General features: G+C 42.3%; 1 protein-coding gene across 1 annotated transcript in view; it reads right to left on the bottom strand.

The window, feature by feature from the left end:
- The window catches only part of LOC137647124 (retinoic acid receptor RXR-alpha-B-like), a 382209-nt gene extending 369190 nt beyond the window's left edge, over nt 1-13019 (bottom strand). The window contains exon 1 of the mRNA XM_068380375.1: nt 12789-13019. The gene's annotated coding sequence lies outside the window, so the exon portion shown is untranslated. The remainder of the gene's footprint in view (nt 1-12788) is intronic.
- Nucleotides 13020-13318: the final 299 nt, after the last annotated feature.

Here is a 13318-nt window from a genome sequence, read left to right as displayed (position 1 = left end):
GGGGTGGAGCTTGTATTAACCCTGGGTAAGTTAACAGGCCCCAAATTTGGAACCAGGCGCAGACGCAAATATTTCCTCCAAAAGAGAAATGACCACTTGTTTTGGATGCTTTTGATATGGGTTATCTTTCTTAAATATGAATCCACGAACAAATATTTCATATATGTGACATAGTTGAGGTGGGGCTTGTATTAAAGGGGGTGGAGCTTGTATTAACCCTGGGTAAGTTAACAGGCCCCAAATTTGGAACCAGGCGCAGACGCAAAGCAATTTTTCCCAGGTTTCATCCTGTCGTTCTCGAGGTGCGCCGCATAAGACTTTGATATGATACAACAGGGGTAGGACGCACAAGTCGGAGCTTCAGATACTCGCAGAGATGTAGCTCTTCAAATTTTTTTTGTCTCAATTTTGGTACCACACTACTAAACTGTATTGAAATTTTAATTTCCTATGCTTTTACATTTCGCTAAATATCTCAAGAGTGATATTAATGTAAGTTAAAGAGATTTTCACTGAACATTGGTGAATATTGTCACTATGCAGTGATGTTGCCATCTTTGTGCTAGGCTGCCGGATGTTCAAGTATATAGGGGGAAAACTTAAAAGAAAAAAAAATTCCAACTTTTCAGGTTGGCAAAATGCAGAAGAAATTCCCTTCTGAGAAATGACCCGACGAGATTTTGGAATTTCTTAGTGATTTTGATAATATTGAGTGTGCTGATGACACGTGTTTTTATCAGAAATATGGTGACGTGCCCCAGGTGGACACCATTGACCAAGGAAGTGTAAGCAATTTTTCCCACTCAGCACTCTCCTATTCGACCCCATATAGCACCTCTTCAGAAAGTGAGCCTCCATTTCACCTTTCTTCTCATTTTCAAAGCAAGAAGAGGATACAATTCCCTATGAAGAAGGTTAAGATGCCTGTACCATGCGACGATGGTGACGACAACGATGTAGATGACCCTCCCATGACCTTGAACCCCTTCAGGAGCCCGTCAGGGAAGGCCGCCATCTCCACCAGTGTGCCATCAATCAGTGCTACTAGAGTGTTTTTCGAGTGCCACCCCAGTGCCTTTTCCAAGTGCCACCCCAATGCCTTTTTCAAGTGCTACCCCAATGCCTTCAACAAGTGCCACACCAGTGCCTTCATCGAGTGCTACCCCAGTGTCTTCATCGAGTGCCACGCCAGAGCCCATTTTCACTCATCACAGATTTGGTGTTTTTCAGCCTAGGACCTTGAAAATTGGCATGAATGCTGCCATGCCATTCAACTTTATTATGCAGTTCGCCAAAGTTACTTATGTATCATGTAAATATTTTCTACAGATTGTTTTCTATATATTCATACTTTTATTTACTTATTTTTCTAAATTTTCCAAATTAAATATTTAAAATGATTGGTTTTTAATTTACTCTAAACATAATATTGAGGAATGAATATTGTTAAATAAGAAACTTAAGGATTTGAAATATATTTATTAATAAGGAAGTTTTTGAAATATATTTATTAATAAGGAAGTTATATGGTCCGAAAGTTGAGGTTTCATTTATGGTACCACATTGGTAATGGCGTACCTGCTTTGGAACTTAACCAACCCAGGGTTAAAGGGAGTGGAGCTTGTATTAAAGGGAGTGGAACTTGTATTAAAATGTTATTTTCCTTAGTAAAATAAATTTTTGAATATACTTACCCGGTGATCATGTAGCTGCAACTCTGTTGCCCGACAGAAAAAACCTACGGGCGGGATACGCCAGCGATCGCTATACAGGTGGGGGTGTACAACAACAGCGCCATCTGTCGAGTAGGTACTCAGGTACTTCTTGTCAACAAGAACCAATTTTCTCCTCGGTCCACTGGGTCTCTATGGGGAGGAAGGGAGGGTCCTTAAATTCATGATCACCGGGTAAGTATATTCAAAAATTTATTTTACTAAGGAAAATAACATTTTTCAACATTAATCTTACCCGGTGATCATGTAGCTGATTCACACCCAGGGGGGTGGGTGGAGACCAGCATACATGTTAACATTAGAAGCTAAGTATCCCGTATTTCATTTTAGCAGTTATTCAAAATAACAAACATAAAATTAATAAGTACCTGGTAAGGAAGTCGACTTGAACCATTACTCTGCCTTTTTAAGTACGTCTTCCTTACTGAGCCTCGCGATCCTCTTAGGATGCTGAGCGACTCCTAGGTGCTGAAGTATGAAGGGCTGCAACCCATACTAAAGGACCTCATCACAACCTCTAATCTAGGCGCTTCTCAAGAAAGAATTTGACCACCCGCCAAATCAACCAGGATGCGAAAGGCTTCTTAGCCTTCCGTACAACCCAAAAACAACAATAAAAAGCATTTCAAGAGAAAGATTAAAAAAGGTTATGGGATTATGGGAATGTAGTGGTTGAGCCCTCACCTACTACTGCACTCGCTGCTACGAATGGTCCCAGGGTGTAGCAGTTCTCGTAAAGAGACTGGACATCTTTAAGGTAAAATGATGCGAACACTGACTTGCTTCTCCAATAGGTTGCATCCATTACACTCTGCAGAGAACGGTTCTGTTTGAAGGCCACTGAAGTAGCGACAGCTCTAACTTCATGTGTCCTTACCTTCAGCAAAGCATGGTCTTCCTCATTCAGATGAGAATGGGCTTCTCTAATCAGAAGTCTGATGTAATAAGAAACTGCGTTCTTCGACATCGGTAAAGAAGGTTTCTTAATAGAACACCATAAAGCTTCTGATTGTCCTCGTAATGGCTTCGTACGTCTTAAATAGTACTTGAGAGCTCTTACTGGGCATAGTACTCTCTCTTGTTCGTTTCCAACCAAACTGGACAGACTTGGAATCTCGAACGATTTGGGCCAAGGACGAGAAGGGAGTTCGTTTTTAGCTAAAAAACCAAGCTGTAAGGAACATGTAGCCGTTTCAGATGTAAATCCTATGTTCCTGCTGAAGGCGTGTATCTCACTGACTCTTTTAGCTGTTGTCAAGCAAACGAGAAAAAGAGTCTTCAAAGTGAGATCTTTAAAAGAGGCTGATTGAAGCAGTTCGAACCTTGCTGACATCAGGAACCTTAAAACCACGTCTAAGTTCCAACCTGGTGTGGCTAACCGACGCTCCTTTGAGGTCTCAAAAGACTTCAGGAGGTCCTGTAGATCTTTGTTGTTGGAAAGATCTAAGCCTCTGTGGCGGAAGACTGCTGCCAACATGCTTCTGTAACCTTTGATCGTAGGAGCTGATAGGGATCTTACCCTCCTTAGGTGTAAAAGGAAGTCAGCTATCTGCGTTACAGAGGTACTGGTTGAGGATACTGAATTCGCCTTGCACCAGCTTCGGAAGACTTCCCATTTTGACTGGTAGACCTTGAGAGTGGATGTCCTCCTTGCTCTGGCAATCGCTCTGGCTGCCTCCTTCGAAAAGCCTCTAGCTCTTGAGAGTCTTTCGATAGTCTGAAGGCAGTCAGACGAAGAGCGTGGAGGCTTGGGTGTACCTTCTTTACGTGCGGCTGACGCAGAAGGTCCACTCTTAGAGGAAGAGTCCTGGGAACGTCTACTAGCCATTGCAGTACCTCGGTGAACCATTCTCTCGCGGGCCAGAGGGGAGCAACCAACGTCAACCTTGTCCCTTCGTGAGAGGCGAACTTCTGCAGTACCTTGTTGACAATCTTGAACGGGGGGAACGCATAAAGGTCTAGATGGGACCAATCCAGAAGAAAGGCATCTACGTGAACTGCTGCTGGGTCCGGAATCGGTGAGCAATAATTGGGGAGCCTCTTGGTCATCGAGGTAGCGAACAGATCTATGGTGGGCTGACCCCACAGGGCCCATAGTCTGTTGCAAACATTCTTGTGAAGGGTCCATTCTGTAGGGATGATCTGACCCTTCCGGCTGAGGCGGTCTGCCATGACATTCATATCGCCTTGAATGAACCTCGTTACAAGCGATATCTTTCGATCTCTTGACCAGGTGAGGAGGTCCCTTGCGATCTCGAACAACGTCATCGAATGAGTCCCTCCTTGCTTGGAGATGTACGCCAAGGCTGTAGTGTTGTCGGAGTTCACCTCCACCACCTTGCCTAGAAGGAGGGACTTGAAGCTTCTTAAGGCCAGATGAACTGCCAGTAGCTCCTTGCAGTTGATGTGTAGTGCTCTTTGATCCGGATTCCAGGTGCCCGAGCATTCCCGACCGTCCAGTGTCGCACCCCAGCCCGTGTCCGATGCGTCCGAGAAGAGAAGGTGGTCGGGGGTCTGAACAGCCAGTGGTAGACCTTCCTTGAGAAGAATGTTGTTCTTCCACCAAGTCAGTGCAGACTTCATCTCTTCGGATATAGGAACTGAGACCGCTTCTAGCGTCATGTCCTTTCTCCAGTGAGCAGCTAGGTGATACTGAAGGGGTCGGAGGTGGAGTCTCCCTAACGCGATGAACTGGTCCAGCGATGAAAGTGTCCCTATTAGACTCATCCACTGTCTGACTGAACATCGGTTCCTTTTCAGCATGCTCTGGATGCATTTTTGGGCTTGACTGATTCTGGGGGCCGACGGAAAAGCCCGAAAAGCTTGACTCTGAATCTCCATACCTAGATAGACTATAGTTTGGGATGGGACGAGTTGGGACTTTTCTATATTGACCAGGAGACCCAATTCCTTGGTCAGATCCATAGTCCATTTGAGATTCTCCAGACAGCGACGACTTGACGCAGCTCTTAAAAGCCAGTCGTCCAAATAGAGGGAGGCTCTGATGTCTGCCAAATGCAGGAATTTGGCAATATTCCTCATCAGTTTGGTAAACACTAGAGGTGCCGTGCTTAGGCCAAAGCACAGGGCTTGGAATTGGTAAACCACCTTCCCAAAGACGAACCTTAGGAAAGGTTGGGAGTCTGGGTGGATGGGGACGTGAAAGTACGCGTCCTTTAGGTCTAACGAGACCATCCAGTCTTCCTTCCTGACCGATGCTAGCACCGACTTCGTCGTCTCCATGGTGAACGTCTGCTTGGTGACAAAGACATTTAGAGCACTGACGTCCAGCACCGGTCTCCACCCTCCTGTCTTCTTCGCTACTAAGAAGAGACGGTTGTAAAAGCCCGGGGATTGATGGTCCCGGACTATGACTACCGCTCCCTTTTGTAGCAAGAGAGACACCTCTTGCTGTAAAGCTAGTCTCTTGTCCTCCTCTCTGTACCTGGGAGAGAGGTCGATGGGAGTAGTTGCTAGAGGGGGCTTGCGCAAGAATGGAATCCTGTACCCCTCTCTGAGCAACTTCACAGACTGTGCGTCTGCACCCCTGTTCTCCCAGGCCTGCCAGTAGTTCTTGAGCCTGGCTCCCACTGCTGTCTGGAGAAGAAGGCAGTCAGACTCTGCCTTTTGAGGACTTGGAACCCTTCTTCTTTTTGCCACGTTGACTATCGGCACGGGTACCTCCTCTGCTGGAGGTTCTGCCACGAAAGGGCGGAATGAACCTAGACGCTGGTGTGTCCATCCTAGGTCTAGGCACGGAAGGTAAAGCTGTGACTTTACGTGCGGATGACGCCACCAGGTCATGGGTGTCTTTCTGGATCAACGAGGCAGCAATCCCCTTGATCAGCTCTTCAGGAAAGAGACACTTGGATAGCGGAGCAAACATCAGCTCTGACTTCTGACATGGTGTGATCCCCGCCGACAAGAAGGAGCAAAGGTGATCTCGCTTCTTAAGAACTCCAGACACGAAAGAAGCCGCAAGCTCGCCAGACCCATCCCGAATGGCTTTGTCCATGCATGACATGATGAGCATGGCAGAGTCCTTATCCGAAGGGGAGGTCTTTCTGCTTAACGCTCCCAAACACCAGTCCAGGAAGTTGAAGATCTCAAACGCACGAAAAACTCCCTTCAAAAGATGGTCCATGTCCGAAAAGGTCCAGCAAATCTTGGAGCGTCTCATAGCCAGTCTGCGGGGAGAGTCTACCAGACTTGAGAAGTCGCCCTGGGCAGAGGCAGGAACTCCCAAGCCGAGATCTTCTCCCGTGGCATACCAGACGCTAGATTTGGAAGCAAGCTTGGTCGGTGGAAAGATGAAGGATGTCTTCCCAAGTTGCTTCTTGGACTGCAACCACTCTCCCAGTACCCTTAAAGCTCTCTTGGATGAGCGCGCGAGTACGAGCTTCGTAAAGGCAGGAGCTGCTGACTGCATGCCTAAAGCGAACTCAGAGGGAGGTGAGCGCGGGGTTGCAGACACAAACTGGTCCGGATACAACTCCTTAAACAGGGCAAGGACTTTCCTAAAGTCTAAGGAGGGAGGCGTAGTCTTGGGTTCCTCTATGTCGGAGTGTTGATCGTCCAAATGCGCAGCTTCGTCGTCATCAGAGATTCCTTCATCCGAATGCTGAGGAGGAAGCGGCAAAGGTGGAGAAGAAAGCTGAACGGCTGAATCCGGCAGCACGGGTGCATGCGTAGCTGCACTGGATCCAACATCATGCCGCTGCTGGTCAGTCTGAGAGCTGGCAACAACAAAAGCGGAGTGATGGTGCGTGGTGGGGACTGCCGTGGGTTGCGGAGACTGCCGCATTGCGTCAAAACACGGCAGCTTGACAGCACCTTCCCACTGCTGATGCGGTAGCTCACGCATGTCAACGGAGGGTGCCGCACGTCGGCTAACGTCAACATGCGTCTGGCAGGGTCGACTGCGCATCGGTGGTGGAGCTCTCACAGCCGGAGTGTGGGAGCAGGCAGCCGCAGTGTCTGCTGAGCGCACAACCGTGGCAGGTTGTAGGTTAACGGGTGCAGTGTCAACCTTCTCAGCATGATACTCCTGCATGAAGGAAGCTAGCTGAGTCTGCATAGACTGCAGCATAGACCACTTAGGGTCTACAGCGGTTGGTGCGGCAACAGACGGAGTGATTGCCTGCTGCGGAACCACTCTACCTCTCTTGGGAGGTGTGCAGTCTTAGGAAGACTGCGGCGAGTCCGAACTGACCCAGTGGCTACACCTGGGCCGTTGGACTCGCTCGGAAGGGACCTTGCGCTTGAGAGGTCGTGAGACCTTGGTCCAGCGTTTCTGACGAGAAACTTCTTCCACAGACGAGGAATGAATGGGCTCACTCGTCTGTTTGTGGGTGGGACGATCTCTGCAAGATACGTCCGCAACCACTGAGGGTACATCTGTACGCTGATCAAGGCCTGTCGAACCCTTTGGTCCTTCGACATTGCTTCTCCCCTGGGCTTGGGAGCTTGCAAGAGGTCCTGGACTGGGAGGACGACTGGCACGAACAGATGCACCCTCATGCGTAACACTGACACTTTTCACAGCACTTGCACTCACTACACTTCCCACTGCACTTTTCTCCTTCAACTCTTTGACGTCGGCCAAGAGTTGATTGCGGTCATTCGCTAATGACTCCACTCTGTCACCAAGAGCCTGAATGGCACGCATCATGTCCGCCATCGAGGGTTGCTGAGAGCTAGTAGAAGGGTCGGGAGTCACCACTACAGGGGAAGGAATAGGTTGAGGGGCATGGGGAGAGGAAAAATCAAAAGAGCGAGACGAACTCCTCCTGATCCTATCCTTCTCTAGCCTACGTGCATTCTTAAGGAATTCATTAAAATCGAATTCCGAAAGCCCAGCGCATTCCTCACATCGATCTTCCAATTGACAGGATTTACCCCTACAATTGGAACAAACGGTGTGAGGATCTATAGAGGCCTTCGGAAGACGCCTAGAACAGTCCCTAGCGCTACACTGCCTGTACTTGGGGACTTGAGTAGGGTCAGACATCTTGAATTAGTAAAAGGGGGAAATCCAAAATCTATCCAAGTCGTCAACAAATAATCCAAATCTAATCAAAATAGCTTGATAAGGTAATGATAATAACTCCTGTACAGCGAAAGCTAATATCTAGAGAGAATACATCACCAAATAGCGTGAAAATCAACTCCAGAAACAACAGCGTATCAAGTAGGTCTTGCCGGTGGCACGACAGAGAGAAAATTGGTTCTTGTTGACAAGAAGTACCTGAGTACCTACTCGACAGATGGCGCTGTTGTTGTACACCCCCACCTGTATAGCGATCGCTGGCGTATCCCGCCCGTAGGTTTTTTCTGTCGGGCAACAGAGTTGCAGCTACATGATCACCGGGTAAGATTAATGTTGAAAAATGGGTGGAGCCTGTATATGAACTGCAGTGGTAGGAAATTGACCAAGAGATTATGGAGAAAGTCACATGATGAAAAAAAAGTTATGATTGAAGGTTAAGAGTGGGTATGTGTTAATAATACAGAAAATGGGAAATAAAAGAGGGGAAATCAAACTTTCGACAGAACTACCTGTCAGAAATTTTATGAAATGATATCAGGGCCTTCTGTCATGGCAACCACAACAAAGGGAGTAAAAATTAAATATCTACAAATGAAGGTACAGTATCTAAATTATTCTTAATTGTCAATCTGGGCAATGGGGTCCACACTGTTGTGTTAGTAGAGATATATTGAAGTACATTAGTAAAAATTTATTTATGAATACCACATTGTGTTGAAGCAAACTAAAACCCGTTTCATAGGGTGTATGTACAGTAGGACTATAGTCAATTCTTTTTAGTCAGGCAGATTTGCACCGACTCGCAAGGGTGCCCTTTTAGCTCGGAAAATTTTCCTGATCGCTGCTTGGTTGGACAAGATAATTCTGACCAATCAGAGAACAGGAAACTTTTCAGAGTTAAAAGGGCACCGCTGCGAGTCAGTGCAAATGTGCCTCATTAGAAAAAAATTGAGTATAGTTGGTTGAGACAGGCATAACTTTCTCATTGCTTGTCAAATTGATTTGCTCTTTGGGGAAAATATTTTTCTTGGTCCAAAATACGATATTACGAAACTAGTTTAACATCTATGAATTATTATGATTTAGGATTATATTCAACTATGTTGGTAAAAAATCTGTTTATGAATATTGTGCCGCAGTGAAGTAAAACCCAAATATGAATGCTCTACACCGATAATAACGGTCAAAGAAATACAAACGCTGGATAATAGTTTGAAATCATAAGGGTCACGTATCTGGTTTGAAATTAACGTACCTTACAATCACCTTAGAGAGTTTGACAGAGTATGCATGTTGCATAAGATTTTTTATAATTCTGACCATCCTTTACATTCAGATCTTTTTGGAGAGTTCCATCCTGTTCGTAATGCTAGGCATGCAGTTAATGCTTATAGTGAGGCCTTCTCCATCATGAGGCTCAATAATAAACATTACTCTAGAAGTTTTATTCCAACTGTGACTAAGTTGTGGAATGATCTCCCTAATCAGGTAGTTGAATCAGTAGAACAAAAATTTCAAACTAGCAGCATATGTTTTAAGTAGAACAGGCTTACATAAGTCTTTTTATAGTTTATATATGAAATATTTGTTTTAATACAGTATTGTTAATGCTTTTAAAAGATTTTACTTCAATTGTTCATTACTTCTTATATTGTTCATTTACTTCCTTATTTCATTTCCCCATTGGGCTATTTTTCCCTGTTGGAGCCCTTGGGCATATTGCTTTTAAAACTAGGGCTGTAGCTTAGCTAATAATAATAATAATAATAATAATAATAATAATAATAATAATAATAATAATAGTTTGATCATGTTCAACCTTCAATGATATAAGGCTATTGGCTATTCCCTTCTATGAATCTCAATTTCTTCATCCTTTCCTTCTTTTCTTCAATAGTTTCCTCTATCTTTTATTATTAATTATTATATCATTATCAATTATTATATCATTATTATTATTATTATATCATTATCTTCATCTTTATCTTTGTTATTATTATCATTGTCATTATTATTATTATTACCATTATTATTATCAATACTATTATTATTATTACTTGCTAAGCTACAACTCTAGTTGAAAAAGTGGGATGCTATAAGCCCAGGGGCTCCAACAGGGAAAATAGCCCAGTGAGGAAAGGGAACAGGAAGAATAAAATATTTTAAGAATAACGTTAAAATAAGTATTTCCTATATAAACTTTAAAAACTTTAACAAAACATGTGGAAGGGAAATAACATAGAATAGAGTGCCTGAATGTACCCTCAAGCAAGAGAACTCTAACCCAAGACAGTGGAAGACCATGGTACAGAGGCTATGGCACTACCCAAGACTAGAAAACAATGGTTTGATTTTGGATTGTCCTTCTCCTAGAAGAGCTGCTTATCATAGCTAAAGAGTCATCTACCCTTACCAAGAGGAAAGTGGCCACTAAATAATTACAGTGCAGTAGTTAACCCCAACTTCTTCCGAGTCTTTTCCCCCGAATTTCTTATTCATTGACCTTTATAAAACTGAAAATTTTCAATTTTTAAGATTTATCTTTTTTAAGAAACAGGCCTGGGATTTGAATTTTTTTTAAAAAACATAGGTCTATGATTTTGACTTTTTTTTTTAGAAACAAAGGTTTTGTAGACAAGATTTAAATTTCTACATATCACAGATTTTTACCTCAATTTATCTACTTTTATCCAATATAATTAATATATATTTAATTTTACCCCCAATAGCTTATTTAATTGACCTTTTATCAAACATAGGGTTCTAAGTTTTTAGAGAAATAGGTTCAATAGACCAGATTTTAATTTCTATATATTACAGATTTTTACCTCGATTTATTTTTATAAAATATTTTCAGAACAGTAACATTAAAATAAATATTTCCAAAGAAAACTATAAAAACTTTAACAAAACAAGAGGAAGAGAAATTTGATAGAATAGTGTGCCCGAGTGTACCCTCAAGCAAGAGAACTCTAACCCAAGACAGTGGAAGTCCATTTTACAGAGGCCATGGCACTACCCATGTCTAGTGAATAATGGTTTTATTATTTTGGAGTGTCCTTCTCTTAGAAGAACTGCTTACCATATTTAATATATATCTAATTTCATTCGTTTATTTAACATTCATATAAATATATTTTCTTGCCGATGTTAGGCTAATTGGGCCAGCTTTGTAAGAGTGGAGTTTGACTCATTGGGCTGATTAATCTTCTCCTTGTAATAATAATAATAATAATAATAATAATAATAATAATAATAACAATAATAATAATAATTATAACCACTATTTTCATTCTATATTTACAACAAATTTCTTCGATGGAAATGATCTTTGCTTTAAAGAGAAGAGCCTCTTTAGCTATGATAAGCAGCTTTTCTAAAAGAAGGCCACTCCAAAATCAAACCATTGTTCTCTAGTCTTGGGTAGTGCCATAACCTCTGTAACATGGTCTTCCATGGTCCCGGGTTAGGGTTCTCTTGTTTGAGGGCACACTATTCTATCTAATTTCTCTTCCTCTTGTTTTGTTAAAGTTTTTATAGTATATATGGGAAATATTTATTTTAATGTTGTTACTGTTCTTAAAATATTTTATTTTTCCTTGTTTCCTTTCCTCACTGGGCTATTTCCCCTGTTGGGGCCCAAGGGCTTATTTGCATCCTGCTTTTCCAACTGGGGCTGTAGCTTAGCAAGTAATAATAATAATAATAATAATAATATACATATAATAATATATAATAATAATAATAATAATGATAATAATATCTTTCTGAGTTTGGATCCCTAGGTCAGAACTGGTTATTTATATATATATATATAAATATAAAATGTATACATTGTGGATTTTCAATTCCCAAAGTTAATTTAGATATTCAAAAGTGCCGGTGGGGGCTGTATGTATGATAGGGGCCACCTGCTCTAGTGAGACAGGTTAAGAATCAAACACAAGGTAAGATAAGAATACGACAGTATAAGGAGGGGGATCGCTTGGGGGTGGCGTTAGCCTCCCATTAGTTAAGTAAGTAAGGACACTGCTTGTACGTTAGGAGCCTTTGTATATCAGCGGCCAGTTCCTCCCTTGTGGATTAAAAGTGGACATCAACTTTCCCCCCTAACCTTACCTACAAGCTGTGTCCTTACCTACTTACCTAACGGGAGAGCTAATGCCCCCGTGACCTCCCTTACACTGCCGTATTCTAAGCTAGCCGCAATCATACATGCAGGTGGCCGCTATCCTACTTACACTCCATAAATTAGGTTAGGTGGTGTTCTTGTGTAGAGGTTTTGCAGAACAACGGACACAGCTTTTGTAGCACAGTGGACACGTCTTACGAACGACTAGAAAATGGGAAGAAAATTCTCATTTCCTATACCCAAGGGAGGAAAGGGCCGCTGATATATACAGGCTCCCGCCGGTGAAAAGGAGAAAGAGGTATATCGGCCTACTTACTAATCTTAGCTACGGTACCACCACGGTTCCACAAGCATACGTTTAACCAGCTAACAAACTAAGAGCTACGTTCAACTAGGCCTTACTGGTCTCTTTACTAAGCTATTGTATCATTCCTAAATAGCCAATCACTAGCAAATCGAATATTGGGAATTTAGGACAACAAAATAGCCAATCAAAGGTTTTTAATAGATTGTATCTTGGCTTATAAACACCTTCGTAATCATAAAAACATTTTAATAGCAACATAATTATATTAATACAGGTCTATAACATTGTCATAGTCCACTACACGTAATTAATTACCCAATATAGTATAATAGTATAATGGTTTTACTGAAATTGCCTGTGTCTTGGTTAACAGAAACAGCATCTTAATCAAAAAATAATTTAAATATCATCATAAATGTATAAATTCAGACCTGTAACCAAGACATGATCCCACCATAAATAAATAAATAATAAATTCTAATATGGAATTAGCGTAAACTCGAGGTGCTGATCGGGGTTACAGGGTATGTTTAACTTATATGGGGCTTTACGAGAATGAACGCCTACCTTATTCACGTTGGGAAAGAAGCTAACACTGCCAGTGGGACACTCGTAGAAAATGTCTTCCAAGACAACCCTTTCACAATGTTTGATTTTACTTTTTCTTTCACAGAAAAAGATTATTGACAAACACTCTTGCACAAAATTATGGCCGACAAGGTAAACAACATAAGATTCGAGTTCGCACTAAAACGGGGATTTTAGCGTTTCGGTTGGGTCATTTCGATAAAATATCAAAACCTGGATTAATTAAAATGGGAATTCTTGCCGGTAAAATGGATATTTCAAATCAAATGTCGAATAAAATTGTCATAAAAATGCAATACATAACATATGATTGTAATTACATAACATTCGAGTTCGCACTAAAACGGGAGTTTTAGCGTTTCGATTGGGTCATTTCGATGAAATATCAAAACCTGGCTTAAACTGATATGGAATACTAGCCGGTAAAGTATATCTTTCAATTGAAATGAACAAATTTGTCATAAAGATACAATTCATAACATATGAATGGCCGACAGGGAAAACAACAT

The sequence above is a fragment of the Palaemon carinicauda genome, chromosome 9, assembly GCF_036898095.1.
Source record: "Palaemon carinicauda isolate YSFRI2023 chromosome 9, ASM3689809v2, whole genome shotgun sequence".
In the NCBI taxonomy this organism is placed as follows: domain Eukaryota; kingdom Metazoa; phylum Arthropoda; class Malacostraca; order Decapoda; family Palaemonidae; genus Palaemon; species Palaemon carinicauda.
Note: the sequence above shows the minus strand (reverse complement) of the source record. Positions and strands in the feature narration are given on the sequence as shown.